Source organism: Sceloporus undulatus, chromosome 6 (assembly GCF_019175285.1).
Source record: "Sceloporus undulatus isolate JIND9_A2432 ecotype Alabama chromosome 6, SceUnd_v1.1, whole genome shotgun sequence".
Taxonomy (NCBI): Eukaryota; Metazoa; Chordata; class Lepidosauria; order Squamata; family Phrynosomatidae; genus Sceloporus; species Sceloporus undulatus.
In genome coordinates, this window is record NC_056527.1 from 135161509 (window position 1) to 135178151 (window position 16643).

The 16643-nt window shown below is 41.9% G+C and overlaps 1 protein-coding gene across 6 annotated transcripts in view; it reads left to right on the plus strand.

Moving 5' to 3' along the window:
- Positions 1 to 16643, plus strand: part of ARHGEF12 (Rho guanine nucleotide exchange factor 12) — a 79504-nt gene that overhangs the window by 15477 nt on the left and 47384 nt on the right. Inside the window, exons 1-2 of one of the 6 annotated variants that reach the window (XM_042471866.1) lie at positions 7175 to 7394; positions 7494 to 7676. The exons of 4 other annotated variants lie outside the window; for them this stretch is intronic. The gene's annotated coding sequence lies outside the window, so the exon portion shown is untranslated. Of the gene's footprint in view, positions 1 to 7174; positions 7395 to 7493; positions 7677 to 16643 lie in introns of those variants that run through there. One more of the 6 variants, XM_042471867.1, reaches the window with a different exon arrangement.

Here is a 16643-nt window from a genome sequence, read left to right on the forward strand (position 1 = left end):
TATATATATATATACTGTATACACGCACAGAGAGAGAGAGAGAGATGTGGACTATTAACATAGTAATGTTCTGCAGTATGTTGGTATGCTATGAAAGAAAGAATAGATGTTTTATGGGTTAAACCACTAGATGTAAAGTTACTTTACCAGTGTTTATTATTTCAGCTATCCTGCTTTTCATTCAAGAGGTTTGGTGCCGTGTACATAGAGTTCCCAAACAGTCTTCCTTTGATGCACTGACATAGATCTGTTTAGCTTTAGTGAAGTTGTTCCTTTCTTCAGTGCTCTTTGGCTACTATTTTTCTCTTTTTAATTTGATACATTGTATTTTTATAATCACTGATTCTGATGTTTTTTGGCTAGCATGCAGATTTTAAGTGGTTATTCCAGATTCTGTAAACTGTCTGTAATTCAGGTAGTGCTTTCAGTTGCCTCAGTAATTCCCCTTGTCCATTGAGTTGCCTTCTTTTTCTTTAAAATAACCTACATTTTCTCATGATAGACATAAAATTAATCTTTAGTATTATATAAGAGTGTGAATTGGTCTCCAGGGTCATAGTGTAATGCTCAAACTGCTATACCACATTGGCTCTCAGAAAATATTTAATAAAATATAAATCAAATTGCAAATAAATATGCACAGAGATATAACATTTTCCTAGCTAATTAATGCTCGCTCTGATTTCACTTGTGAAAATATAAGGAATGTCTTTGTTTCTTCATCCCAGCAGTCCTAATGCAATCTGAAGCTATCGTAGTAACTGGTGAAGCCTAATTTCAATGTCTGCAACATCCACCCTCATTCCTTCCTAAGACTGTGACTAAATGCAGATTCCATGGGTTCAACATCAGCCAACCTCTTCCTTTGTCACCCCCCTCCTGATCTATCTCAGAATTGATGAAGCTTTGGCTGTCCAGGTGTTATCAGACTCCATTCCCAGTATCCTTGGCCCATCATGGTCAAGTATGGTGCAAACTGATCTGTAGTATCTGGAGTGACTATAGGATCTCCCAGTCCTGGTTAACTACCTAGACTGGTGCTGAATTCTCAAGATTTCCATCACTTGTATACTATTTTGTGACCTCTTAAAGTGACCTATTAAAAGTGTTGCCTGTAAATAGATTTTTGAATTGTTATTCTGCAATTGTCACCGATATCTTGTCTTAGCCTTGTACTTTGAAATGTCGACCTTCTCTAAATCAGTTCAGCAGTTTCTGGCTACTCCCGTAGTAGCAGATTGATCCTTGCAAAAGGGAGGCTAGGGAGGCTCTTTAATTTGACGCAGCACTCTACTTAGTCACAACCTTTCAGCTTCCATCAGTGATGAGGCTTCTGTTCCTTGGGGACTTCTCCATATCCTCTGTGTAGAGCTCTGGGAAGCTGTTCATTTCCCATGCCTGGATCCTTATTTAGGGTAAAGGTCTGTGAATTCCACATAAATATTTACCACATCTTGTTCTAACCAGCAGGAGAGCAGCTTTTGTTGTAATGTCAAGAAGCTCCAATTTACTTGGTTTGTTCTTGCAGGATTCATTAAAGAACAGGAAAGCATTTCTTTATCTGCAGAGGGAGTAAAGAATAACAAAAGCCAACTGGAAATAAGACTGAAAAACAAGGAGAGTGTAAGGACTGACAAGGTATGAGGAATATGCCAAATAAATTGCCAGGTTTTAAATAGACTTTCCCCAAGATATGAATTATTACAGAGAAACAATCTTGAATCAGAGCATAGGTGGATAACAATCTGTATTCCTCAGCCTGATCTCATGCTGCCCATGGTCTTGTTCCTGGAAGTGATTCTTCCATACTTTTGCCAGTGCCTGCACACTGCTAGGTGAAATGGAAGAGGAAGGGGTGTCAGAGAAAGAGGAGGAATGGGCTCACATTCTGGCACTGCTTTCAGCCCTATCTACTACAGACATCCATCCCTTGATAAAAAAAAATGTTGCCCATCACTGCTTTAAGGTAACTCATGCTACCTAGGAATCCCAGTGAATGTCAGCCACTTATAAAAATATTTTGATTTGATTGTCTGTACAGGTTGAGTTTTGTTAACTGCCTTTGAGTTGACCACAACTCCTGGCGACCCTGTGAATGAGACATCTCCAAGGTCCCCTGTCTTCCACTTCTCTGCTTCAGTCCTGCAGATACAGGCCCATGGCCTCTCTGATCGAGTCTAGCCATCTGGCATGCAGTCATTCTCTCTTTCTGCTACCCTCTACATTTCCTAACATTATTGTCCTTTCTAATGAGTCAGGCCTTCTCATGATGTGACCAAAGTATGACAGCCTCAGGTTCATCATTGTGGCTTCCAGAGAGAGTTCAGGCTTGATCTGCTCTAGGACTCATTTGTTTGTCTTTTTGGCTGTCCAAGGTATCCTCAGCACTCTTCACCAACAGGACATCTCCAATGAGTTGATTCTCTTCCTATCCACCTTCTTCACTGTCCAGGTCTCACATCCATACATAGTGATGGGTAATACAATGGCTTGGCTGATTCCAACTTTAGTGCTCAGTTGTATATCTTTACACTTTAGGACTGTGTCCAGTTCTTTCATAGCTGCCCTTGCTATTCCTAGTCTTCTTATTCCTTAACTGCAGTCTCCATTCTGATCAGTGTTTGATCCTAGGTACAGGAAATCTTCAGCTGTACTGGTTGTACAGTTTGAGTCTCCTTTATCTGAAATGCTTAGGACCGGAGGTGTTTTGGATTTTGGAATATTTTTAAACAATTTTGGAATACCTTTATTTTCATGTACACTATTGTTGTTGTGGTGATGGTGGTTGTTACTGTCATTTCCAATGCATAATGACATGCTTTGGATGTGGGACCCAAGTCTAAAAACAAAATTCATTTATGTTTCATATGTACCTTATACACATAGCCTGAAAATAATTTTACGCAATGTTTTAAATCATTTTATGCATGAAACAAAATTTGTGTACATCAGAAAGCAAAGATGTCACCATCTCAGCCACAAAATTCCAGGTAATAGAGACTCAGCTTTTATGTACTATTTTTAAAATAAGCCTGAGTTCTTGATAAAATGCAAATACTTATTGAAAATATATAACTCTTCTCCTCTAAGGTGACAAGATAATTCTTTCTTTGTCATGCATGCTTCTCCCACTGCCAGAAATCACTACTTGATGGTCCCATACTCCTTTTAGTTCAGTGAATCCATTAAACCTGGACTATCTTATACATCCAGTATTTCCTTTCAAAATGTCATAAATATCTGGGATACTGAGACGTTTTAAAGATGCAGTTCTCTTTTTTCCTTTTATTCTGTTTAGACTTCTGTTTCAGTAGTATTCCTGCATGTCTTCAGTGAGCTGCAAGCTGGATTTTCCCCCTAAGGGATGGCATTAAGTTGTATTTGTTCCGCTGGATTTCACCATCATTTTGGCTTTCAATCAGCATGGCTATAAATGTCCATCATGTAGTATCTTGAAATTTTCAGAATTTGTGAGAGTGCAACATAGCTGGATGTTAAGAAGCTGTTTTCTGCCCGGTCAGATGATCAGACCATCTCCTTCCTTTGTATTGTCTATACCAGAGGAGTTCAGAATGTGGTCCTCAAGGCCCTATTTTGCATCTCACATTCCGCTGCGTTCCCCAAAGCCTCTCCTCCAGGGGAGATAAAGGCCCTTCAAAAGGATTTCTCTCAAGTTCTCCTGAGAAGTAGCCATTTTGCAGTTAAGTACGTAAATGGTTGGTACCTCCCCTACTTAATAAAAATAAAAATCAAAGCCAGAAGAGACTACAGTATTAGGTTACTTCTAGATTGCTTAGTTCCTCCTCCCTGCAATTGTTCCACATTTTTTGCTGATTTCAAGCTTTGTGTAGCCTGCAATGAGTGTTGAGGGTGAAAATGTGGCCCCCAGCCACACCAAAGTTGCTGACTTCCAATCTACACTGACTTGCAGTCATGTTTCACGATTTCACTGAGGAGTTCTTTTCAGCCCTATCTGAAAACACTGAGGATTGAATGTGGAACCTTCTGCGTATAGATCCTTGAGGGCCTTCTAATGCATATTGATCTCTGCTATACCTGATCTGAGGACAGGTATGTGTGGCTTTTCATAGGATCAGAAACTGCAATACTGATCCTAAAATAACTGCTGTGTTGCAACATCTTTTTATCTAGGCACTGAACTATTTACTCACTAGCTTATTATGATTTGGTGTACAGATTTGTTGATAAAATGATGCTTATGTTTTGAGATCTCTGTTAGCATTGCTGTGTTGTTTGGTATTATTATTATTATTATTTCAAAGATTTATATGCTGCCTTTTTCCCACAGTGGGGTTCAGTGTTGAGATAAATGATGCTCTAATGTGCGCTGCTTGTTTTATTATTTTCTTTATGCATTGTGCTGAGGTGCCAAATTAAAGCAATAAAACACCAATCTAAAATGAAAATAAGCATAGAAATAAATGATATTATCAGATGGCTAGGCTCTGGCAATAGCCATAAGGTAAAGGCAGGGATTGCTGATGTATAAACTTTAGGCAGGGTTTCTATTAGTGCTGGGTTTGAATGCTAACTTTGATTAATTTCATATGTTGCATTTTGGGATGTCTCAAATACTTTCTTATAATGGCGGACATAAGCAACTGTAATAATAAATTTGAGTATTTCCCATATCTCCTTAAGTCAAAAGAGGCTAACGCTGGTAGAAGTTTTATTTAATCCTTAAATTCAACAAATGTAAGTAACTCACACCTGTTTACAGCCAGAAGACTGTGGTAATCTGGTTACATAACTGATCAGAGAAATTTAAAGAATGAAGATAGGTTTTCTAGTGTTCTTCGTCACAGTGTCTGTGCTTTTCTGCTTATGAGGATAAGCATGATGTGAAGCCAGGTGGACCTTTCTAGTGATGGAGCTCCAATCATATCTGTCAACCATATGCTATGGGTTTCCTCTGAGGCAGGTTGAAATACACTGATGTCCAGGACTAGCCAGTTTACCATAGAGCTAAAATTTAAACTCATATCCCCCAGATCAAAGTCCAGTGTGCTCTAAAGAGTCCATTGTACTGGTTGCACACTGCAATGGCTTGCAGAGGCAATGGGGAAAATTGGGATTGTTCAGGCTCTTCCAGTTCAGTAAATGTTTTCTAATTCTGTTGGCGTCTCATATTTTTAGAAGATTGTGCTTAGCTGTTGGCTCTTTTCTGTTGTCTGTAGTGTGGAAATCAATGGCTTTGTTACACTTATTTGTATACAGTAGTGTGCTTCTGTCTTACACTTTCCTGGATCACATGATTCTGGTCCTGGAAGAGTTTGGGAGAACATAAAGGAACAGTGTGGCCTTCTCCTATATTTACTATTTCTGTGGTCCCTCCACATTCACAAGTTAGGGGTGAATGTGAAAAAACGCAAATAAAATAACACTATTCTTTTTAGCTAAGAGAACACCTCTTCAGGAATTTACAGGTCCTCCAGAGCAACTTTATGGTCAACATCTGTCAGCAGTTGATCATAGAATCATGATGGAGGACCTACAGATGCCTAGAGAAGTGTTTTCTCTAGGAACTTTTAGGTTTTCCAGCACACGTCTGGATTGTGCTGGAAGACCTAGAGATTCCTAGAGAGAATCTATTAATCAAAGCCATAAATAATCAGATCTGTAAAAGACAAAACCGCAGATGTGGAGGGCCAATTGTAATGGTATCTGTATTCCACGCAGTTGTCTTGTCTCTGCTCTCATAGTAGGAGAAAGAAGTGATGTTCACTCCAGCAGTATTCATTGCAAATGACTGATGCTGTGTCCCCATCAGTCGATTATTTTAAGGGAATATCTTGAGAGACTCTCTCCCCGCCCCCCTTTCTGTTTTGTGTGTCTGCTGTATTCAGTGGCATGGATGCTTGTTCATGGCGCTCCATCCCTTGTGTTGCCTGGGGCATGGTTAGAGCCTTGGGAAGATTTACATTAATCAAACACAAACAGACAGTGTAGCGTGAAGAAATTTCTCTCCCGCCAGCGCTGCTCACAATCCTAATTAGGTTTATTGGGGCAGAAAAAGAAAACAGCCCTCCACCGCTGCCCTCCTTCCTCAGGGCTGACTTGGTTGCATTGCTAGAAAAGCAGTGAGTTGGCTGCTCTCTTGTGCTGACCTGCTGACCTCCATCCTCCCTTGTGGGAGGAAGGGATGGGATTCCTCAATGTTGTTGCTAATATGGCTTATAATGGCCAGGTGCAAGCTTCTGGAAGTCTTGGCAAGATCAGAGCTGCTGTGAGCAACCAAAGCCCAGAAGAGTTTGGGGCTAGTGAAGAGAGTCATCAGGACTAGATGAAAGAGAAGTCGAAGGGTAGACAGGTTTGGGAATCAGGAGAGCAGCCTAGTTGAGCATAAAGTAGAGTGGGCTGTGGCTAGGTGTGTTGTGTGCACTGAAGTGAAATTACTGAGCAGTGGGGAGCATTGCAGGCTTGTCTAGTACCATCTGAAGGGAACCGTAAGTAGGCAGATCAGACGTCTTGTAAAACAGAATGAAGACCTTGCTTAATAAAACATTGGTTAGCGAATCACATCCTGATAAGTTAGGTTGATGCAAAGCTGCTGGCAGCAGAATATCAGGTTTGAGGGACTTCCTTTCTCCACAGCCATCAAAAACTATTCTCTTCTTTTGTACTTAAAGATGCATCAGAGGATTACTCACAGATGCTTATAAAGTCAGATCTGAGTGGGCTTATCTATACGTACCCTTCGTTACACTGGGAGGCAGTGCGGTCCATTTCATTCCCTCCCCCAAAAAGGAAAGGTAGAAGAATAGCAGATCTGCAAATGTGATGTCAGCTACTTAGCCAATTATAAGACACAACTTTCAACTCCATCTAAGAAGTGGGAGACCAGGATGTATGTCTAAGCCTATTCTGAGATGTGAATGCCACACAAAAGATGTAAAGCAGGACACTCTAACCCATTTCTTGGCTTTGAATTCAGTGCCAGCCTCCTGTCTGCTAGTGAGAGTTCTTCTTAATTCTCAGATTCACTTGACTTCCACAGTAGCTGAATGCTCAGACTTAAAACCCACCCACCCCCGTTCATTTTTACTACTTCTGGCAGGAGTACTTCATGTTGTATTCTTCCCCTCCATTAGTAGCAGTTTTGAGTTCACTGCAATAATGGCTGGGAGGGAGGCATGAAGAAACTCCACCTCTTTTTGCCAACCTCCCAGGCGAACAGACCAGATGCTTTTCCAGAAATATTAGAAGAGGATTTTTTTTTTAAAAAATGGAGCCATTAAAACCAGATGGATTAGCTGGATTTCTTGGAAGATTTTGATTTTGCTGGCTAATTTTGCCAGTCTCCTTCACTCCAGGTAGCCTTCAGAAGTCTTTGTTTCCTTGCTGTAAGAGAGATGGAAATAGCATCCTAACAGGTGAAAGAATTTTCCTTTATGGCAGACATTGTTTTTAAATGGAGGGAAGGGGGCTTTGTGCATCTCTTGTGATTGTGTGTTTGCTTTCTTATGCTCTAGCTTCTAGTTTTTAAAAAATCTGCGTTCAGCCTCGGTTAGAGAACAAAGGTTTTGACAGCCAGAAAAGATGTCTTGCACAGAGGATGCAGGCAGCAGCATTATTCTCCTGGATCCTGAGCTGAATGCAAACCATCACCCTGTTTTGTAAGAACCACCTAACCAGCCTTTGTGAGTTACCTGTAGGTGAGATTGGCTAATGTTTTTGTTAGTAGTTCCTCAGTGTTTACTTGATTGTTTGCTGTCAAGGCTCTGCAGTTAATGTCTTTTTTAAAATTTCTGTTGCCAATGTTATAAGAAGAAGGGGGCAAAACAGCACTAAAGAAGCTTAATTAATAGGAGTAGATGTGGGATCTATGCATTTAATGTCCTTTCATTCCCCCCCCCCCCATTATTTGGTTTATTCAAATTTGACACAAAAGAAGACCAGCGGAGCGTTGCCACAAGCCGCCCTAAAGCTTAATTGCTTGCAGGATCACCATGTTAGTTTATGATTGCTTTGTTGAAACCAAAATCAGGCCGGGGAGTTGGCAGCTTATTTCCAATAATATTGGTTTACAATAATAGACCAGATTTGAACCATCAGCGGTTGTGTTATCAGCTTTCTTATGACACGTGTAGAGAAGCTGCTGTGAGGCTTTGTGACAGCATGGGGTGTGTCGGTATCCATTTGCAAACATCTCTGTTAATACGGAGGGATGTCAGATTAGATGCGGTGGAAACAATTTCCTCCAGGGAAAATGGCTACAGAGGAAGCAGTGTTTTTCAGGGGAAGATTGCTCTAGCTGCTCCTGTCTCAGGGTAAAAATGTGTAAAAGTATTGTGTTTGAATAGACAGGGCATTAGGATGTTTCACCTTGCTCTGAACTCAGACCTGGAAACTGTTTGTCCAGAACATAATTGGACATTCCAGAGCTGATTTTGTAGCTATGTTATTTGCAGACCTACATTCTGGCAACACTGATCTCAGAATGCCATTTTGATTTTTATAATATAGTTCTTTGAGAGAGCAAATGGTTGAAATGAAACCAGGCGTGATGGGGAAGGGATATAGATTAGTGCTTTGCATGCACAGGGTCACAGGTGTAGTCCCTAAGATCTCTAATTCAGTCTCAATAAGGCTCTGGAAAACTGCTTCCAGTCACTATGCACAGTGATGAACTCAGTGCACCAATGGTCTGATTTAGGCTGGTTCTGCACTGCATAAATAATCCAGTTTGACACTACTTTAACTGCCATGGCTGAGTGCTATGGAATTATGGAAAGTGCAGTTTGTTGTGAGCTCTGGTGCTGCAACAAACTACACTCCTCAGAATTTGATAGCACTGAGCCATGGTATTTGAAGTGGTGTCAAACGGTGTAATGCCTTTTGTGTAGGTAACTGTAATTCTTCAGTACCTATCAAAGGCATGAAAAACATCAAAAGTAAACATCAAGATGTGAAAAAATGCAGTCCTGTAACAGATTTCCCCCTCCAGCTTTGTGATGGTATTAAATAAAAATGTTAAAAAATAAGTAAAAAAGATGTTAACATTATCTGGCTCCAATCTATTTGTCCTGATAAATTTCCAGCTAGTGTGTGATCTGCAAGAGTCTGCCCTGGATATGAGATATGAACAGTATTGAGCAGATAGCTTAATTTTTCTGGAGTTAACCAAAGGGATCATATATCACTCACTCTGCAATAGATGTGGAAGTGTGTTGCTCTAAGGAACCGGATGGCAAATACGTATATTCCAGTTCTTTCCAAAGTAGGGTCCTTGAAACTTGGACCACACCAAGTTGCTTGCCTGTGAATGGAACTGTGACAGTCTGCCCTGAGATATTCCAAGGCAACACATTGGATTTATCACTGAGTAAAGCAGGAGAGGTACACCGAAAATATAGAAAGAAGTGGACTTTGAGCCTTGAGCCCGGGGCTTTGTGATGATTTTTTTCTCTATCCCAAACACTTTCTTCTAGGGCAGTGGTTCCCAAACTTCCTAATGCCGTGACCCTTTAATAGAGTTCCTCATGTTGTGGTGACCCAAACCCATGAAATTATTTTCATTGCTACTTCATAACTGTAATTAAATAGGTGTTTTCCAATGGCCCTAGGCGACCCCCATGAAAGGGTCATTCGACTCCCAAAGGGATCCCGACCCACAGGTTGGGAACCACTGTTCTAGGGAATCTTTTGAGTCTTTCTCTGGTTTTTACATTAACGTTCAGTATATAATGTATGCTATCATCAGCTTTGGGGCAGTTGTGGTTGCAGCTACCAATTGTAGAAACTTTGAGCTTTGTGGATAAAGAAATACTCTAGTATCTTGACCAGGCTTACCTCTTGGGGGTACCTTAGTAGGAATACAATGCTTTCAGTTTTTCAGTTTGTTTTTTAATAGCTGTCCTAGATCCCACAAGCGGAAAAAGGTGCTATCCACCTCACAGAGTAGAAATACTGAGCATGTTTGGAGAGAGCTACTATTTAAAACCCCAAAACAAATCTCTTGTATAGCTGATAGACGTAAGTGCAAAGCGTGCATTGTAAACTCTAGCAGGTGGAATTTGTGCCAGGTTTAAAATATCCTTCCTCCCGTTTCCTTAAAACGAAACAGTAATGACGAAGGAAGAACATTCTTCTATTATCAGATGCTGTTGAGAAGAAAGTAATAAAAGATGCAAGGAAAAAAGAATGTAAAATATAATAGCATGGGGAAGAATGGAGGGCAAAAGCAGAGAGTAGAGAAAGGTATTCTTCCTTCACATCCGGGTATGAATCCTCCTCTCCAGTTCTTGTCTTTACTGCACCAACCCTAAATAGCTTTTTTGTTAATTAAAATCTTTCTTGTTGCTAGGCTTCGGAAACAGTTTTGTAAAACTGTTTCTAAAAATCTATTACAGGCAGCCTTTTCCCCCTCCTTACTCTTGCCAGCTGAGTAAGGGTCAGTCCTTGCTTGTACTAAATATTTTCCATTGGCCAGCAACCTCTATCTGATGAAAGATTGTTCTGTCTTAAAAAGGCTCTATTTGATAACAGCGTATAAGTTAGATGTGGCGTTCAGGTCAGCTCAATGAACCTATTCCCACGACTACAAAAGTAAGGCAGAACTATATTGCTTCCTCTCCTGTATTTTACCTGTATTTGAATTATGTAATCTTTGCCTTATCAGGTCCCCATGGACATCCTCCAAAATTTGAGACTATGGTGATTGGTTCAGATGAGGGTTTTTTAGAACTTATACTCCGTTGCTTAGTGATATATTTCAGTTTAGTCTTGTTATTCTGATAGAAACTGAAAAAATTAGCTGGTCTTCCTTGTTCAGGCTTCTAGATATAGTTTTTGTTTTTTTGTAAATCTAACATTATTACTTAATACATTTAGGGTTTTTTCATATTAATTCATACTTGGTGGATAATAAGCAGCAGCAGTTTCGTTTACCATGAAAATATGGCCTCTAAAAACCTCTTTTAGATATTCCTGTTACTCCGATCTAAGCTGGTCTGTTCCACAGATTCATTGGGACTATGGTCATTTCTGGCCTCGGTCGTAGAATGAACAACTCAAAGTACAAAGTACTAATCTGTTTGGCAAGTACATTATTTGGTGCTGGAAACGTTTGGCTGCCTTCTTCCTGAAGAGGCAGAGTTTCTGCACCAAATAAAACCACTTGCAAAGTTCTGGCTGTAGCTGCAGAGCAATACAAAGGCCACATTGAGAGTAGCTGCCGGGGAAGCCCTCCTTCCTCGCAGACTCTGTAAATGCAGTTCTTTCTCTGCAAAAAGTCCTGACATCAGCTCTTGGAAAAATCCGAGGACTTGTGTCATGGAACAGCACTGAGGAACTTGCTTGGGCCGAGGCTGAATGGCTGGACTGTGGCTGTAACTTCAGCAGAGAGGCTTTTGCACTTCCACCCCCTCGACCACCAGCCTTTCTCTTAACCCGGCTGCTGAGGCAGATATTGCTCTATAATATACTCTATTATGGAAACTGTCTGCTTGAAGGCTGGCTTCAAACAAGAGCAGCACTGTATTTTGTTACTAGCAATGAAAATACAGTACAGTAAATGCAGCTAAAAAGCATCTTTGCTCTCCCCCCCAGGACTAAGGAGCACTGGGATCTCTTGAGTGAATGTGGAGTGTGGGAAGGTTGTAGAAGGAGTTCATTGAGTGTGATGTGTAGACTGAACATACCATCCAGGCCATTATGGCTCTGCTTTAGCTTTCCCTGAAAGTACAGATACATACATTTATATGACACATATAGGGGATGAAGAGAGCCAGTGTGGCATAGAGGTTTGAGTGCTGGACTACGACTCTGGAGACCAAGATTTGATTCCCAAATTGCCCATGAAACCCCCATGGTTGGCCTTGGGCAAGTCAAATGCTCTCAGCCTCAGGGGAAGGCAATGGCAAACTCTCTCTGAACCAATCAAAAAAAAAAAAAAACAAACAAAAACCCCGTAATAGGGTTGTCTTAGGGTCGCCATAAGTTGTAAATGACCTGAAAGCACACAGCAACAAGGGGACAGAAACAAAGGACACTGACTGTATTATATGGGAATAGAGTTTACAGTCCAAATTACTCAAGCTGATAGTGATAGGCACAGCCAGTAGTTTTATTATCACTACACTTGGCCTTCCACATTTGCAGCTTTGATTCATATGTTCTCTCTAGGAATCTCTTAAGTTTTCCAGTGCAGTTCTGCTGGAAGTTGACCATAGAGTTGTGTTGGAGAACCTAGAAGCTCTTAGAGAAAACACTTCTCTAGGCATTTGTAAGTCCTTCCAACAAGATTTTATGATCAGCTTCTGGCAGACGTTGACTATAGAGTTTCACTGAAGGACCTGGAGATTCCTAGAGAGGTGTTCTCTCGGGTAAAAAGAATAGTGGTTTTTAATTCGTGGTTTTTCCACATGCCCATGGATCCTTCACCCCTAACCCCAGTGAATGTGGAGGGACCACTGTATTGTTTTCCTATATTGCATATCTAAATTGGATTTACAGACATGAGCCACTTATACAGTGTGATTAAAAAAGGATGGTGCAAAACTGAATAAGAACAGTTTTATTTTTGCACCATTCCTTTTGAATCACTTTGGCATGTTACAGACTGCCGAAAAGCAGCGGCCTGCACCCGCCCCTTTCCCCACCAGATTGGGGCCTCAGCGGTCAGAGCGGCAGCCGCTGAGGCCCTGATCTGCCGCTTTCCAGGCCGTGGGGAAGCGGCAAAAGGCCACTTCCCTGAGGCCTGGAAAGGGGTGTCCTTGGGGCTTCAAGCCCTAAGGACACCCCGCGGCAGCGGGGAAGAGGACAAAGGGGCTGCTTGGCCCCTTTCTCCTGTGCGTCGCTGGGCGCAACCATCTAAAGGCTGCGCCCAGCGACGCAAACCTGGAAGGAGCTCCGAAACAGAGCTCCTTCCGGGGCCGTGGAAAGGGTGCACTAGGTGCCCTCACGCGGCCCCACTACATCACAACCGTGCCTCCCCATTTAGAGGCGGTGCAATCGTGACGTAGTAATGGCGGCGGCCGTGTGGAACGGCCGCCGCCAGCACGTCCTAGGGTTGGGGGTGTCTGGAAAGGACTCCCCTTTCTAACCCTAGCACGTGTGGAGCGCACACTTTTAGACCCGTCTGTAACGGGCCTTTGTATGTTTTTCTTTACTACTGTGCATACTATCTTATTCTGTCATCTCAGATCAGATGTAGACAATGACTGTCAACAGTGTCTTTCTCTGTGATTTCCAAGTTGAGTGGCAGTGCTAGTCTTCTTACTCTCCCTCTGCTCATATTTGTTGCTGTAGATAGTGGCTCATGTTTGGTATTGGCTTGTTTGGTTTTCCTATCCATTTTGACTGCCTCAGTTACTTTAGCTCACCAATATAGTAATGGCAATCAGTCGTAAATCTTGATTTTCACTCCAGTGTACACATGAAGAAAATGTACTGAGTGTTGGTTGTCTACTTGTTGCCATGGTTATCTAGTAGTTTATTTTCAAAACTAAGCAGCACTGGCCTAAGATCTTTTAGCAGCCCAACCTCAAATGAGTAATTCCTAGGCAGCAAATTCTTAGTATCCTTAACATAATATTCCATATTGAATTTGATAAGTCTGTGAGATCTAGAATTGGATGTTGCAACTTGCTTAAGGTTTGCTTAAACTGTGAGGCTTCAGTGTTGTTGTTTTGAAGATGGAGACTACATTTATTTGTAGAAGTGACATATCTAAAGCAAATAAAGACATGCATGGTTTTCTCGTGAGTCACCTGTCATTTATGTCTGCTTTTCTGTTATCATACTAAAAATGATTGTATGGTTTTCTGTAAGTGAGATTGGTGAGCACTCCCAGCTTTTTTACCACTTGGTCAGTGTCTCTACATATGATAAATCCCATTGTCATTGTTTTAATTGTATTGGATCTCTTTAAAAAGGACATTTCCCCCAGTTGAACTATAGATCTGTGCTTAGTGAGACCAAAACAGTTGATATACTGCCTTTTGTACTGGTATAGTGTACTGAGCAACAATACAGCTGCAACTGGGAACACACACCCTTTATTTTTGCAAATTTCCTCCCCCCCCCCCCATAGAAATGCTCTCTAGGGAGCCAGTAAGGCCCACAAACATAGTGAGACTTCTTCCTGTTGTCCTAGAGCAGGGGTAGGCAACATTTTTGAGCCGGGGGCCGGGTTGCTGTCCCTCAGACAACTGGGGGGCCAAAGCCAAAAAATAAATAATTAAATAATTTTTCAAAAAAATTAATTAAATAAATAAACCGGGACAAATGTACGACAAAAATTTCAAATGGAGGATACTTTTAAAAAAAAAAATTGGAGGACACGCTAAAAAATTTGCTGATTTTTAAAAAAATGTTAATATAAATGCATGTTTCTGAGGCTTCTATAGACAATTGCCCCCCTTCCCCACCGCTTGCCCCCCCTTGTCTGCCGCTTGTCCCCCTTGCCCACCTCCTCCTGATAGGCCAAAGGCCCCACGCCCTCACACGAGAGGCCAAAGGCTCCGGCGGCAATTGGTGGCAGGACCGGGCTGGGGCCGGTCCCAAGGCCTTGCCAAGGCCGCATCCGGCCCGCGGGCCGCAGGTTGCCTACCCCTGTCCTAGAGGGAATGGCAGGGGGGCATTTCTTTTGCAGGAGCAGCTCCAGTGGGGAATGTGTCCCTCCAAGGAATCCTGGGCGATCATTGCAGCTCCTTAGCCTTTCACAGCTGTCCATCCTGAATACTGTATATAAGAAAGTCTTCAACAAACACACGAATGCTATCTAAGAGGTCAAGCGGATGGGCAAGAAAGAGTGGCCTGAATCTTCCGAGAGTGAGCCAAGACCTGTTGACCATACCAATTGCTCCCAAGATGTCCTTCATGCTTCCACCACAACCACATAGTGCAGTATCAAGTCCATGTTCTTGCGATGCACACCATTGCACAGACACACCACCAGCAAACACCTGCTGCCTAGATGACATCCCATTTGATGGCCACTCACTTTGATCATGCATACAGTTGTACCTGCAATCCTCCACCTGGCATTGCAGTAAAACACTGGCAATGCACAGTCATGCCCCTCCTTCACCCCCTCTTCACCCATGCCCTGTCTTGGACTGTCTGGTTTGTGTATGTTGGACTTTAGCCATTGGAGGTATCACACTTTATCTTTTTTGTATTGCCACCCCAACAGCTGGCTCCGCTCTTTTTAAATGCGCATCTGCACCAGTGCATTTATACACCACGTTAGGGTTAGGTTTAGGTTAGGATGGAGTGCTGCTCAGGGACTGGTCTCGCATTGGGGTGTTTATATGCAGGGTCGAAAGTGTGTTCCGGAAGCAACGGTTTTTCCAGCTTCTTTTTAGTTCTAATTTCCCTACCTTAGTGTGGCTGTGGCATAGTTTCCAGCCACTTTGTGTGCATGTGCCATCTAAATGCCATGCCTCCAAAGAAGCCTGAAACCACTTCTTGTGGCCTGCCTGTTTGAGGTCTAAGAGTTGTAAGAAGAAAACATCTTTGAGCAGGGACAGCATTTCAGATCTATTTAACAGGCATATTGAAAACCTTGGTTGGCTTAATGTTGTAACTCTTTATTTTGGGCAGTATTTCAGGCACTGATTTAAGGGAATTCCATCAAGATCCTAACAAATGCAGGACATATGTCTAGGTTGGTTTTATTTGTTCGTTAATTCATTCTTTTTTCCCCCCGAGCAGCAAGAGAATTTTATACTGGAGGTCAGAATCACCCTCTTAGATACTCCTTTTGGGGGAATTGGATGAATAGCTGTTAATTTTTTATTGCACTGTAACAACAAATTGGGCTGTGAGTGGTTTCCCTGTCGTCATGACCGACTACTTGCCCTGCTTCTGTTATTCTTCCCTCTCCATTCTCTTGCACAGTATGTGTCAAGAGAGAAACTGGGGAAGCTGGCTTGCATCCCAAGAGCTTCCGGGAATCTATCCCAGAATCCCTTTGGACTAGTTCTCCCCTTTTGACGCATGCGGCATTGTTTGTAGGCATTCTCATGTAAGAGAGATGAAGGCTGGGGCAGGCTGGGGGCAGGGAGACATACGCTGGGAGTTCATTCTGCTAAAACTGCATTTCCAAGTGTTTTTCTGCAGGCTTCAAAACAAGTCTGCTTTCATTTCTGGGAGATGTTCTGCTGCAGCGTTGAAAGATGTAATAAAAAGCTAGCGCTTGCTAAAAAAATAGATTGCATATTTTAAAATTGAGGTGCTTGTCTGTGCAGTAATGCTCTACAGATTTTTTGTAGGTAGATAGGTACAGAGCGGAGCAAGTTACTCGGCTGATTTTGAGTGAAACAGTTACTAAAGCTCCTTTCTAATCAGTGTTTTAGATGTAATATGTATTTTGTTGAACTATGTGTTAAAATTGTGCTAATTTGGGAGAAAGTAGTCATTTCATAGTTTGTGAGGTGAGGGATGTGCAGAAGGAATGACTGAGCTATACTGGTACTCTTATAATTCAGATCCCTATGCGTTGAATATTACAGTAAAATAGAGAGGAGCCTGCACTTTTGTGCAATGAGTACAGCATCTAGAGGAAGCATTGTTCTTTATCAGATACAGAAAGATATGAAATATCCCTACAAAAGCAGTGCATTACCTGGAACAAAAGTTTCTAAATGATGGGTAACAAATTGGAAAGACATCTC